Raw genomic sequence first — 12,198 nt, forward strand, 5'->3', positions numbered from 1 at the left:
CAGATTGAAACAGGTCCGTGCACGTATGACTGCAGGACTGAATACTCCTGTCACAAATAAACATTGTCATATTTGCTTTGATTAAAGTCTCAAGTCTGGTCCTTGCTTTGCGTTCACGACAGTTCTCTTTCAATATCTACGAGTTGTGCAGAGACCCAAATGGATGTGGTTTAAAAGTGGACCACGGAATTTAGTACATTACAATGTATTCCAGTTCATTTCCTGTCGACCCAATGGGATCTGTTCATAATATTTTATTCAACAGTAATCCTCCCAGCAGGAAATACATATAATAATAAAGAATTGATTTAAGCCTAAAGACTCAAATACATATATACACACACACATATGTACATATATATATACACATATATACATATATATACACCTATATACATATACATATATACATATACATATATATATATATACACATATACACATTACATATACACACATATATATTTTTACAAATAGATAATTGATTTTAAAAACAATGTTCAATTCATTTATTGTGTGGTAACAGGCCACCTGGCCCTTTTTTTCAATAAATGGGTAAATTAAAATGCTTTTTTTCAAAAGAAATGTAACATTCCGAAATTCAGTGTCTTTTCTATTCGTCCCTGTTTTTTTAGTTTCAGTGGTAGTTCCAGAAGGAGTTCCTGTCCCGCTGAAGACTGAGTCCAACCTTGCACTCCTCACACATCCAGGGTTAGCTTTTATGGCGGACAGTTTCCTCCCCAGGCTTGTCATCTATCTTTTCTCGTTCGTTTGTAGGGACAAGAATGTAGCCTAGAGTAGGGGGCTCCTCCTGGAAAGCCTGGCGTGTCATTGGCTTCTGCCTCAGGCTGAGCTCTTTCTGAACAAGGAAGCTCTTATGCTAAGTTTATGCTTCTGTGTTTTCAGAGAAACGCATGGACACGCAGACACAAGAGCCCCTTGCGTGCCTTTTCACCCCCTCTTGCGCGATTGCGTGTATCGACCCATTTTTCTAGACTTGCATCAAAAGCTTTGCGAGCTCACGCAGCCCGCAAGGCTGTGATTGGTCTGCTACTACATCCTTTCCGATGTCTCACATTTCCGGTTTCATAGCGTAATTCCGCCATGATTAAAACGAAGATTTTTTACGAGAGAATAAATCAGTTAAGAGTTTATGTCGAAAGAAATTTGTAAAATATGACTAAGGAGGCGGGGATGGCGTCCTAATAGTGGTCGCAGATCTCCGCAAACGGCGGTAGTCCAGGCGAGGGGTGTACAAAGTTGTGGAGGAAAATACGGGACAAATATGTCCGCGAAAAGAATGATGTAACGTTTATTCCACCTAGTGTTATGGCGGTGAATTGCTTTGCAACACGCGCAAGCCTTTTTGAACCATGAATTGAAACGAGCCCGCCGACACAAGACGCAAAGCCAGACGCAGAAGCATGTTCCAGCCTTTAGTAAAGGCTGGAACATGCTTCTTGACAGGAATATCCAAAAGGTACTGAAAAAGGATGTGCTAGCTCCTTGATTTGTGTTGAACTGAGTTTATTAGCAGCATCTCATCGGAGGTGTCTACTCCTCCTTGTTCACCAGATCCGTCACCACGTGAAATAACAGTCCCACCCCTGAAGTACCATGAAGCATGAACCTGAGGCAGCATGGTTCCTCCCTGTAATCAACTGCATACCCATTAACATTGGCACAAAACATTTTAGCCTCAACTTTGTCGGCTTGGCAATCATATCCTTTCTCTTGCATTAGCTAACGGGTCAGTTTTGACTTATGTCTAAAATCAACTGTTGAAGGCACTAAAAACAATTATCTATTATCTTATTTGTTTCTCATCGCTTTGTTACCTTGTGGGGCTTCCTTATCCATGAAAATATTGTTACTTGGTATTGGCCTCTGGGCCTCTTCTTTGTCAGTTTGTGTCACTAACTCTATACTGAATAGACCCACAACGGTCGTCTTTGTTTGTTTTGTTTTTGTGAAGGTATACAAGGCAAAATCAGAATCTCCTTAAGCTCACGTGATTGGGAAAGGCGTTGGCTGTCTGTGTGTTGGCCGACAGTGCACCTATGATTCCAGTTTTGGGTCTAATTTTTATAACTGGTGTAACCATCCTCTCATCCACCGGGATGTGCTGCTTTGGATGGTAAATGCTCATGAAGTGGTTTCTGATCAAATCCAGTAGAGATATGACCTTCTGCAGGGGTCATAATCCTCGGTCCCCTTTTTATGGTCATAAGTAAGGTTTAAGTAAGTAATTGCTTAAACCGGTCTAACATGACTGATGCAGGAAAGGAGATTAAAAATGTTTTTTGTCTTCTAAAAGTTGCCCATTTTTTGGATGGCTTTGTACTAATCACATTATGCAAAAACAATACTTGGTACAGGCAGACTATTCTGTTAAAGGAATACACACCTTTGGAAGGTTAACACTACTAACTTATAACGTTATCATTATATATCAGTTTTAGGTTTTGAATAAATCCCCCAAATTAGTCCTATTCAAACACAAATGCCTACAGACTGACATTAGTGGTTACTTTTTTAGATTTTGTGTGACTTTGACAATTCAACATTTGCTTGTGGCCCGTAGATGCTGGTTGTGTCGACATTGTCCACAGCTAAGCGCACAGAAAAAAATGGTAGCCAGTAAAAGCATTTGTCCACTGAGGATGAATTAGGCTGAATAGTGTAACTGTGAAAAAGGTTTTTAATGGGTTTTATAAATGCTTTTCAACAACACAGGAAAGGAAAGAAGGAAAAGACCAGAAAGGATGAGGTGAAAAAGAATGCAGACTTAAGGAGGGAAACAAGGGCATTATGAAGGCAGAGGGAACAGATGGGTGAACAAGAAACGAAAGGGTAAAGGAATACAATGAGAAGCGGGGACAAAGACAAACTTCTGGAGCAGCATGATAGGAGGGAGAGGATAGCAGCGTTGAGGAGACATTAGAGAAACAAGGGGTAGGAATTAATCAAGATGCAAATAGGGTTCGTGGATAGGGGAGTAAGACGCTCAATTTGGGGTGTTGAAGGATTTATTTTCTGGCTGAGACTCTATCAATGACGCCGCAGAATTGGGTTGAATATATTCTTCATGTCACAAAAACACACTTCATTTACTTACAAAATCAAGCCAGTCAAGATCACATTGTTTGGTGAAGTGAAAACCATAAGCCAAAGAAAGGTACATATTGTTTTTATTTTGTGCAAGTTATTAACAAACATTCTTTTGCAACCACGAACACATGCCAAATAACTAGGGCCGGGACTCGATTAAAGATATGAATCTAATTCATTAATCGAAATGAATCGCATTTTAATTGCATAAATATTTGACAGTGAGAGAGAAAAAGTCAGAAATTTTTTTCACATGGATTTTTATTTTTGTTCAACCAAGTCCAACAGACCAGTGCAATTTTTGCCATTAAGTGCACCAACAACATAATACATAGTTTAACATGTGACCGGAGCGTGGGGGTGATCACGTGGAATATACTATTCAGGTTCTTAAAACGCCACCTTGGGAATTCCACCAGATTTAACCCGTATGAAAGAGGTGGTCAGGGTTCGAGCACGTAGTTCCATTGGTACTATAGCCAGAGATGTGGTTCCAGTATGAAAATAATTTTATTAAGTTAACAGTATACAGTATATGGTTACAAGGACTGGGGGTAACAAACAACAATGTAAAGTAGGGCTGTGGCTTACCGGTGGTGAGAGAGAAGGAAGCCCGGTACGGGTGTGGATCCCAGAGAATAAAAAAAGGAGGCACCCCGATCACACACACCCCTCACACAAACACGCACACACACACACGGGAGGCCTCAAATGCACCACGCCCGAGGACACCGACCCCACCACCTGGGCCGTGACAGCACCTACGAACAAACAAAGAACACTGTTCACAACGAAATAAACTCAGACTAAACCCATCAAAAACAAGTACTCAAAAAAAAAGAATCAACACAAACAGGGGCTGTAGCGGCGGCTCAGATAGCCGCTGCCCGATGTCGGCGTTTGTTGATGCCTGACGATTGAGTGTCGTGGATAAGCCGGCCAGGAAGTACACCCGAACGCGAAGACAGTTCACAGCCGTGGAGCCGGTGAGTCGGAGGAAGCGGCGTTCAGGCTCCCAGTAGGAATCGGTAGAAGTCGGCTATGGGTGGCAGACTGACCCAAGGCAAAACAGCAGCGTTCTTCCGGTGCCGGCTAGCACTGTTCCTACGGCGGAGGATAATGTAAACTCAAACGAGCACTACAGCCTAGGACACGATAGGAGTTTAAAGAAAGGAAAGGGACGTACCTAACGATCAGGCAGTCGTCATTTACTCCGCGTCGCTAGGAGCCACCACCGCTGCTACGTAATAGAGCGTGCTGATTAGAGAGATCCTATATTAGGAGGGGACTCAGGATTACGCGCTACTCACCGGTAAAAGCCGCAGCTACAAAACCCTTGCAGCACGAGGGCACAAGAGCCCATGAAATGGTCCGCACCTGACAGGGACGTCACAGCAACCCTGGATCGACGTCAGCGTGGAACCCCAAGGGTCCATACCTATTTATGGAAGCCCCTCCCTCCCGTGATTGGCGGATGCAGATTGATCTCAATATGGAGGCTTGGTCAATAAGCTCATCTTGCTACAAACATAAAGTGTACCATTTAAAATAAAATACAAAAAGTGCCAGTGATTGACCTCCTATTCTTCCAATATACTGTAGAGTGTCTGAAGTTCCAAGATGTATATGGTTCTGTTACTGTTAGTGTTGCTTGGGCCAGGGTTGGGGTGCCGCCCCTTCCGGGAGTTTTGGGGCGCGAATGTTGCGGGTCGGGTGTGTTTGGCTGGTGTGAAGCAGAATAAACCCAATTCATCATAAACCTGGCTCCTTATTGGCACGGAACGTTACAATACTGATGAAAAATAAATCTCTCTGTTGCTTAGGAAACTGTTTGATCAACATTTCAGCAACAACAACCCCATTGTCCTCAGGATACCTCTATGACTATTTCTTATCCTTCTCTTTCAGCCAGTTGCTGAGACAAACTAGCCTGTTCACATTTTCAGAGCTCAATGCTGCCCTTTTCTTTTGAACTACGTTACCTGCCAGGGAGAAAAGTCTCTCGCAAGGGACAGAAGTGGCAGGGCTGCCCAGATACTTGCGGGCCAAGGCAGAAAGCTGTGGATGGGCTCCCTCATGAGTGGACCACCACTGCAGTGGCCAGTCTGTCTCACTGATGGTGGGCTAGAGCCCTGTTGGACTCCTCTGATTCAGAGTCTGAATTAAACAGCAGGAGGCTCCTCTTCCTTGCTTGCTCCTCTGTGGGTTTTGGAGTGGCTCTGTTTGCTTCTATTCGCAGCAGTGCCTCAATGCTGGTCCACACCCCTACTCGCTCTCCTCTTGGTAGACACTTTAGGTCCTTAGAATCAGAATCAGGTTTATTGTCACATCACAGATTTACAGAGTAGAAAGATGGGTGAAATTAATTTTCATACATGGTTCCCATACAAAGAAAGAAGTGGGTGGGGGGCGAGGGGGGTCAAAAAGAAAGAGAAAAGAAAAACAAAGAAGACCATTACACATGTTACCTTAAAGCGTGGGTCGAGTGCTGTAGCCACCCTGAGCCATCCATGATTGAGTGTATCTTGGCGTTGAGACAGTTCCTTTTTAAAGTCACACTTGAACCTCACCACATAGGCTGGGTCGTCATCTGAGACCTCCATGGTGTGGGTCAGGTGGCGGAGAGCAGGTAACACAACAGAGCACGAGACATAAGTCTCACCCCCAAGGAGCTCAGTCACATCTCTGCAGAGAATAGTTTAGGAAAGTGATTAATTATTGTGCCAATTAATATTAGATTAAAAACCGTAGCAACTTTATACTATAGTCATAGTGATATTCAGTACAATAAATTTAAAAACAGTTTGTGGGTGTTTACCTGCATGGTTTAAGGAGGGTCTCGAGCCTCAGCAGTCTGTCCCACTCTGCTGTAGTTAACATGGTGAGCTTGTGCTTCTGTTTGGCTAGAGTAAGCTTCACAGCCTCTTGGTTTTGCAGCAGACGAGAGATCACAAACAGTGTTGAATTCCACCTTGTGGAATCATCCTGTATCAGTGGCTCGTTGTGTTTGTTCCTTGTGCAGTTCCTCTGTGTTTGAGGGGCTATGTTTAAAATGCCCCACTATTTTACGGCATCTTGCCAATGTGGCTGTGAACCCGCTGTCAGCAAGGCAAACTGTGATGGTCCTCTGCAACACGTGAGCAACACACGGCATGTGCTGGAATGTGAGCTGTCTCATTGCAGCATGGTTCAGGCTCTGTCTGTTCCGATTGTGGTGACTTTTTGTGTGATTTCCCAGGCCTCTGCCACAGACTCAAAATCTCCTGCCACGTTTTCCGCAAAGTGCCTAGTGTTGGTCTTCTGGATAGTTAAGGCAAATGAGTGAAGACGCCACTTGACGTCAATAAAGTGTGCCGTCACACCGAAGTAATTTGAATTACTTACCGAGGTCCAATGATCTACAGTCAGGGCAACACACTCGGCTTTCTCCAATAAATTCTCTTTATCTTCCTTTTTCATTTTCATAAAGCTGCTGGACTCTTTTCATCACTGTCTTTCTGCATGGCAGCTCGTATGTTGTGTCAGACAACGCAATCTGTAGTACATTTTGCAGGCCCTTATCGTCTACCACTCCAAGTGGTCTACAGTCGAGTGCAATCCAGTGAGCCAGGCCGTTGGTTATTTTTTCCGACCAGTCACCTGGTGGAGTGTGGGTTGGGTGTGGGTGCTTGGAGTCGGGCTAACGTCCACGCTAGCAGCTAAATGTTTCGCATTAAGGTGATATTTTAGGCTCGATGTGCTGCGGTAATAAGCAAATTCTTTGTTGCATAGTTTGCACACAACCATGCTCTTATCAACGCTTCCATTCGTTCGTTTTTTATAATAAAATTTCCCATTCACGGGGCCAACCAAAACGGTCTCGTCAGCTTCTTTGTTCACTGTGGTTTGTTGTTGTCTGACTTCATGAACGCTAGTTGGTGCTCCAGTATAATCGGTGTGCCGAAACTCATCCAGTGAGAAACGTTCCGCGCTGCAAAAAATAAGTTAAATTAACGCGCTAAAGTCCCGGCCCTACAAATAACGTAATATAATATTTTTACGTAGAAACAAAGACAAGAAAGAGTTGTGAGATCTCATAATTTACAAAACCCGGTATCTGCCAGACTCGACTACCCTCCCCCTGAAGTTGTAAACCTAGGGGAAAGACTGTGTAGCCTAGCAGCTAGCTTAGCCGTGCAGCTAGCTTGTAAAGTGTTCTGTTTGCCACTCATCCCTGTTCTGTTTAACACGTGGAGGAATTCCTCTGCTTGTTTCCCTTGCAATGCAAAAAGCTTTCTCCATCTTCAACTACCGCCTCGGACTCGGCGATCAAAGATAACTGACTGCATCTAGCGGCGGTTTCGTTTCCGGGTCATCATGGTTTACTTCCAGTTTGCCGTAAGTAAACGAAGGTGACCCTTGTAACGGGAATTAAAATATTTTATTGCATTCATCTCACATTGCATAGATTAATGTGATAATTTAAACAGGCCTACAAATAAAAACCAAATACCTACTAAAAACAATGGATGTTGGTGGAGCATGAAAAAGTGCAAGTACGAGGTCTGTTACTATTTATAAGTGGAGTAGTTTCTTTTAAAAACATTCAAAGCCAGTTTACAACACTTTATTTTGTAGGTTTATATGATAACTGAGGGATGTTATTACTTAATAAAATTAAATTTAAAGCTGAAATTCTAAACAGTGCGGAAAAAACAGAAATGAGAAAAGCTGAAATGAACTTGAAAGAATTGCAAAAAAACAGAAATGGGAGAAGCTGATATAAATTTGAAAAAAATACAGGAATAATAAAAGCTAAGAATTTAAAAATATATTTTTGTAGTAATATAAGTAGTATAACTAGTTGTAAGTACTAGTTGTACGGGTTGAAATACTAGAAGTACTAGCAATATTAGTAGTGGTTGTAGTACTATTTGAAAGAGCAATAAGTATTCAACAAAACAGCTTTATCCTGAGCTTCATTACAAATTATCATTGCAGCTTTTATTTTGAAATGATGGTGTTGGCTAAGGGGGGTGGTTGGGATTGAGAGAGTATTTCTTATTCAAACAAAGAAGTTATTAATTGATACGCCTCATCAAACATTAAAGTAAAACATCCTTCCATGGGGGATTTGTTTTGAAATGATGGGATTGGGGGGGGTGAAAAAGGGAGTGAAAACTAGAAAGAGGGAGGGAGGAAGAGAGTAAGAGAAGAGATGTCTTGACAGAAAGCATAGCTGCGTCATGTGACTCTACTAATCTAGCTGTGTGATTGCAGCACGCTTGAGTAACTATCCACGGCAACGGAGCAGCTGGGGCGAGGGTAGAGACAAGGAAAGGAGGTTCCGAAATGTCCTCTGTAAGACCTGAATACCTCACGTCCTGTCATACTGCATTAATTGGCTAATACAGATCAGCTGTGAGTCACAGACAGAGCAGCGCGCGTCTGTGAGTAACGTTGACAACGAGCTCAGAGGGGAAGTGAGACAGCGATTTACACATAATCCACACCTCAAACAAATGTCCCCTGAAGAAAAAATATAAGGGGTATCTAAAAAATAATGTGATTTTAAGAGACACAAGACTCTACCGAACGCTCAGTGTGGTTTACGTGTCTCAGTCTTAAAAAGGCTTTTCTAGCAGTTCTGGTTCTTATTAGAAATATGTTGCCAGGTTTGTTTTGGAGCCTATGGGGCTTGAGACAGACTTTGTCTCACTCCTGGGCGCCTCAAGACAAAAGTAAATAACTGGAATTCCATAGCCATAGGAGTCAGACCAGCACAAGCACGGCATCATTTTCATCAAAAAATTAAGCCTGAAAAATGAATATTGTGGCTGTGAGGGCAAAAGTGCCTTATATTGTTTTTACCGAAACCTGATGCTTCCCTCACTCTAAATTTCCGGAACATTCCAAAGCTGCCCTCTAGCTCACTACATAGAAACCCATGTAAAACTCCGAAGAGGACTGAAAAACTTTTGTTTTTTGATTATGAAAATAGTTTAAAATGACAAAAGTCTAAAGTTGAAAGTTGGAGAAGTTTAAGAGGATTTGGAGAAGTTTAAGAGGATTTGAAAATAAACTATTTGAAAACCATGTTAAAAGTTTATGATTTTAATATAAATTAAATAAGAGCTAGAGAGCTGAAAAGTCATAGCACCCCTCTGATTAGACCTGCAAAAGAGAATGTCTTCACCCCTGCAATTAACATTGGACTGGCCAGCATAGTATATACTAGGGGCTGCGTCCGTGGTATCAGGCCTCACCACAGAAAAAATGCATTCAAAATTGACCAGATTCTCCCCTAATTAGGTGCGCTCATCCCTGTTGACATATTTCCCAAGGATCACCAAGCCGGGAGGCAAAAAAGGTTGGGGACCACTGATATATAACATGTAGTTAGGAGATAGGTTAGAAGTGTCCTTTGTCAATAGAGCGCTGGTTTTGTTGTTTTAAACTAATTTCTGTTGAAACATCGACTTTAGGGCACTGGTGTCAAACTAGTTTTAGCTAGGGGGATACATACTGCCAACTTTGATCTCAAGTGGGCCAGATCCGTGATATTTAAGCCGACGGGGGGTTACGGACGGCGCGGGGGGCGCGGGGGGCGGTTGTCCTGCTGACAAGCTTCTCAGCTGTCAGAAGCGAGGAAACCATCACAACTACATTTTTCCACACAATCTTAGTCCTTACCTCACTCCAGGATCTTTCACTGATTGGAGTCAGCCAGGGTTGCTTTTGAATTAAATAAAATTGTTAGTCGGGTATGCGTTGTGACGTGACTTCTTTTTCCAATGGCAGGGATCTACCAGCACTGCGTTGGTGAACAACCTGATCCCACTGGTCTAACGCATGCGCTGACTCCCGAGTGCGATCCTCAGTGAACTGATATATAGCACGAATAGCAGATACTTTTATAGAAATGCAATTTATGTCTTTATTTTAAAAAGGTCACACTTAGCAAAGTCATCCGGCAGGCCGAGCTGGACCCTGTGGGCTGTATGTTTGACATCCCTGCTTTAGAGCAATTATATTGCATGTATTCTGGGTTCTGTTACCCATCCAGCTTCATGTGTACCCTGGTCCTTCCTAACATACAATTTGGGATTTTATGGATGGAAGAAAACCGTGGCAATCAACACACACAGCGTTGAGGCAGGAACCAGCTCGGAGCAGAAAGGTTCTTGGGGAGGACTGGTATTACTAAGTCTGATTACAGTGTTGTGACATGGAGGCTGATGCAAAGTGTTTTCCTCTGCTTGTTCTTTACTGACCATGGTAGAGTTTCCCCATGTAACCCTGTATCAGCATGATTCCACTAGTCAGGAGCCAGTGTGTGTGTGTTTGTTTGTGTGGTCCACTATAGCCAATTAAATGATATGCCTGTCCTCAAACAGGGGAAACAAGATAAGTACTGTAGAAACTGTGGGTGTGAGTGTATACACAGTGGTCCTTGTGAGGACAAAACAGAGTTGTAAAGTGAGAATATTTTGGTTCCTTACTCTGGGTTAGTATAAGGTTTAGATTTAGGGTAAGAGTAAAAACGTTTCCCACTTCCAACTTCAAATATTACTCCTTAGAAAGTGCATGTCGGCCTCAAAGACACCTTTAGGAACTGTATGCAATGTAACAGACTTTCCACTAACCCCAGCTCCCTGTGTGTGGGAGGGTAGAAGGGTCAAACAAACACAGGACCCTCGACGAGGTGTTCTCCGATGTCCCATGGGAAACAGACTGACACGTCACTCACTCTCTCACTCTCCTTTGGCTTCTGGGGAAAACGCCAAGAGTCAAGGAAAGATGGTTAGAATTCACCTTGAGCCTTGTGCGGGAGATTAGGGGAGATGCAGAGGACTGACAACCCGTCACCTTTCCTAACTCTGGAAATATGTTTGTCTATCTGGACAACCTTTTTTGTAGGATAAAGGGGAGCCCCTGTGAGTGTTCTGATGTGTAAAATCAGTTTATAGGTCACTGGTAAGGAAAGAAATCAATACATTTTTGTGAATTGCCTAAAAATGTTGGTGACAGTGGACCCAAATGCACACTCACACAGCATGTTTAATTCAACCGAGGTCTTTATTCCCCAATATAGTCTGCAGAACTTACACCGGTGTACTGAGTGGTACAATGTGATTATTCACGCTGCAGAACAGGGAAATAAAACATGCACCGACAGGTTAAAACTCAACTCAATAGTTGTTGAGTCAACCGGCACCTGAGACCAGCCTGGTAACTAGACAACTTGTCAGTGGATTTTGCTGAGCCTGCAAACTAGCTGCCAACCTCGGAGCGTTGACTGATTCTTGTTGATATTGTGTTCCTTTAAAAACCAAATGGTTTCTTGGCAAATAAGACAGACAGCCTTTGACTGGACTGGAAGTATTTAGTTGGTCCTTATTAAACACTCTTTTCAGAGTTTTTTAGAATACACCACACGCAGGGGCTTGAAATACACACCCATGCTTATATTTAATCACAAGAATAATATCGCTGGTAAAAACTGGTGCAATGGTATTGAACCTGTATTTTATTCAGGTGCAATCCTGTGTAACTCGACATTAATGGCTCTCACTGGTTTGTGTCCAGGAACACGTTTCAGAGCACAGTTTTCTCACGGCTCTGCATTCAGTAGTTTGCCAATATTCTCTGCATCCCCAATGTTGTAGAGGAACTTGCCATATGCATAAAACGAATCTGCTCAGATAGGAGAGTATGTCCACAATGGGTGATGTTAGTTATATGAGGGTGGACGAGGTTGTGTACATATTTGATGGACTGGAAGAAAAACAATACCATTCAAACAAGTAGTTATCTGTGTATCAATCAATTTAATCAGGGCCTCAATATTCTCTCCTGACGTACATCCTGCAAAGTAATAGCGCTTCTTCATCAACCCATTAATAGCACCATTGATTTTCTGACCCAGTCACAGAAACCGGTGGGAGATAATATAATGTATTGTAAAAACCTGGACTTTTAAGGAATATATTTGGGCCACATTGTAGAGTCCTTTTTCCATTGTTATTGTGACATCAACTATTTTCAGATGATCACAGGTGTGAAGTCAAACAAGGTTTTATTTAACATTGTGTAGCGAGCGGTAGG

Source organism: Pungitius pungitius, chromosome 2 (genome assembly GCF_949316345.1).
Source record: "Pungitius pungitius chromosome 2, fPunPun2.1, whole genome shotgun sequence".
Classification (NCBI taxonomy): Eukaryota; Metazoa; Chordata; class Actinopteri; order Perciformes; family Gasterosteidae; genus Pungitius; species Pungitius pungitius.